The following is a 3,306-nucleotide window of genomic DNA, read 5'->3' on the forward strand; positions in this document are numbered from 1 at the left end:
CCTGGCTGTCCTGGAACTCACTTTGTAGACCAGGCTGGCCTCGAACTCAGAAATCCACCTGCCTCTGCCTCCCGAGTGCTGGGATTAAAGGCGTGAGCCACCACGCCCGGCTCATTAACACATCTTAATTGATTCTTAGGTACTAAAACTTAAACATTCGGAGCACAACCTAGGTCCTGAATTGCATAGGGAAATGCACGTTGTTGGGCCTCAAATCACGTCTCCACTAGGTGTGCTGATCAGGTGTAACCCTCACACTTGAAGGCAGAATCTGCAGGAAGAGTAGGAGTTCAAAGTCAATCTCAGGCCAAAAGAGAGCACTGTATGTCTCTAAGTGTGGGGCAGAGGCAGGCAGATCTTTGTGTTCCAAGCCAGCCTGGTCTACAGAGTGAGTTCCAGGAGAGTCAGGGCTACACAGAGAGACCCCCGTCTCAAAAACAAAACAAAACAAAACAAAACAAAACAAAACAAAACAAAACAAAACAAAACAAAACAAAAAACAAAACAGTCAATCTCAACAACGTGGTGAATTTAAAGCTAGCAGTGGCTGTGCGAGACACTGTAACACAACAAAACCCCACCCCCAATGATCTGAAGCAGGGCCCCAGAATTCACATCTCTGACCAGTCACCAGTATTGTCGCTGTTGCTCATATTCCTGCTAGAGCAAAGGTCTTAGAGAAGGAAGTTTGCGGAAGACAGTCCATCACTGGCGCCACAGCGGGTCTTGTAGCGCACGTGAAGTCAGGATCCAGGGAGCGAAGGTAAGCAGGAATCCCCTGGAAAGAAGGGAAGAAAGTACCGGGCTGGAGAGAAGGGTCACACGTGACGCGCACTTGGAGCTCTTGCAGAGGACTGGTGTTTAGTACCAGTGCCCACGCGGCAAGCAGTCACCACCTTCTGTAGCTCCAGTTGTAGGGCACCTGGCGCCTCCTCTGACCTCTCCGAGCTCCTGTGTGTATGTGATGTACATTCCCATTCAGGCACACATGTACATATTAAAAAGTAGTAGAAACTTGAAACAGTAAACTAGCCAAAGCTTTCCCCTCAAACCATAGAAACTGCAGAAATGTGAGATCCAATCCTAATCTAAATAGAAACACCATATTTCAAACACTTGGAAATCATTTCCCTTCCCTTCCTTTTTTAGAAACAGATGACAGAAAATCTTAAATGTTATTTCATAAGTAGATGAAGCAAGAGAGAGTGTTTATAATACTGGAGTTCAAACAACTTTGGTTCGATTCATCTTGTCACTGTTCTCTAGTTATGAGGGGTAAGTATTTGAGAAGCTCATTAGCATGCTAAGGGTGGGACTGGAGGCACAACTTGCTTTTTTTTTTTTTTTTTTTTTGGCTGTCCTGGAGCTCACTTTGTAGACCAGGCTGGCCTCGAACTCAGAAATCTGCCTGCCTCTGCCTCCTGAGTGCTGGGATTAAAGGCGTGCGCCATCCTGCCCCGCTTGACAACTTGCTTCTTAAGTGCGTTTGCTGCGGGTTCAGAGGATGGGAGTTTGGCTCCCAGAACCCACATTGGGCAGATTGCAATTGCCTGCAACTGGCTCCTGGATCCAGGGCTAGGGGATCCAACAACCGCTTCTGGATTTCTATTTTTTATTTTATGTATATGGATTATTTTGCCTGCATGCATGTGCTGTATGTGTGCCTGGTGTCCTCAAAGGTCACAGAACGTTTTGGAATCCCTGGGATTGGAGTTACAGATACTTGTGAGCTGCTATGTGGGCACTTGGGATGAAACCCAAGTCCTCTGTAAGAGTAGCCAGTGCTCTTAACTGCTGAGCCAGGCCTCCTTCGGTTCCCTTCTTAGCCTTATAGCAGATTGAAGAAAGCTTGAGGCTGGGCCTCAATACTATACCTCCATGTTTATTATGTAGGGATGCTCACATGTAAAATCATTGCATCTCTTCCCCTAGAACAGACCGTGAAACTCCCTAAAATTTCAATTATTTGAATATATCCAGTTGAAAGATTGGCGTGGGCTGGGCAGTGGTAATGCATGCCTTTAATCCCAGCACTTGGGAGGCAGAGGCAGGTGGATTTCTGANGCCAAAAAAAAAAAAAAAGACAAAGGAAAGAGACTCTTCAAAAAATCTTATTAGACACTAGTGCCCATTGTAGATCATTTCCATGTGTTAGCCCACAACGTTAAATACAGGAATCCCATAAAAAAAAAGGAAAATGATATAAAAAAAAAAAAAAAAAAAAAAAAAAAAAAAAAAAAAAAAGGGGAAGAAAGAAAAAAGAAAAAAGGAAAAAGAAAAGAGAAGAAAGATGGGGGTGGGGGAGGCCAATACTTAAAGCCTTAAGTGAACCTGTTTTCTGTTGCTTTCCATTCATGCCTTAAAATTGTCAATTATATTGGTTGGTCAGAGGTTCAAGGTACTTGCTGCTCTTTCAGAGGATCTGGGTTTGATTCTCAGTACCCACAGGGTGATTCAACTAATGATAACTCCAGCTCCAGGGTATCTAATGCCCTTTCTGACATCCATGAGTACCAAGCACACACATGGTGCATGCACACACACACACACACACACACACACACACACGCACGCACGCAAACAACTCACACATAAAGTGAATCAATCTAATAAAAATGTCATCTAAGATTTCTTTATAAAGGCAATATTGAAGACAATTTAAAAAGAATGCATGTGCAAAATCATCTCTTCGGCAACATAGCAACCTTATTCTATTGTCTCAATCTTGCAATTTTAAAATAATTTCAGAAAGGGCTGAGAAGGCTCAGCCACTAAGAGAATGTTCTCTTCTCTTCCATAGGGCCCAAGTTTAGCTCCCAGCCCATGGTGAGCAATTTACAGCTGCCTGTAACTCCAGATCCAGGGCATCTAAATGCTCTCTTTTGCCCTGTGGGCACCTGTGCACACACAAGGCATAGGCATGTATACACATGTATACATACACATAAATTTAAAAAGTCTTAAAAAGTAAATTTCAGATGAAAACTTTTTCTTCCATCAGAAACACCCACTTTCCTGTGTTCAAAGTACACTGTATGCAAGAAAATGGCAAGCGTCTGGGTGTAGTGGTGCTTGCCCAAAGTCCCAGAGCTCAGGCGGCAGCAGGCGACTCTCCAAGGGTTCAAGGTCAGTGTAGTCGTACAGTGAGTTCCAGGACAGCCAGGGATCTGTAGGGAGAATTTGTCTCAAATACACACACACACACACACACACCTCTCTCTCTCTCTCTCTCTCTCTCTCTCTCTCTCTCTCTCTCTCTCTCTCTCCCCGTTTTCCCTGATTTGATGATGTACACCTGAAATTCCA

Source organism: Mus caroli, chromosome 8, assembly GCF_900094665.2.
Source record: "Mus caroli chromosome 8, CAROLI_EIJ_v1.1, whole genome shotgun sequence".
In the NCBI taxonomy this organism is placed as follows: Eukaryota; Metazoa; Chordata; class Mammalia; order Rodentia; family Muridae; genus Mus; species Mus caroli.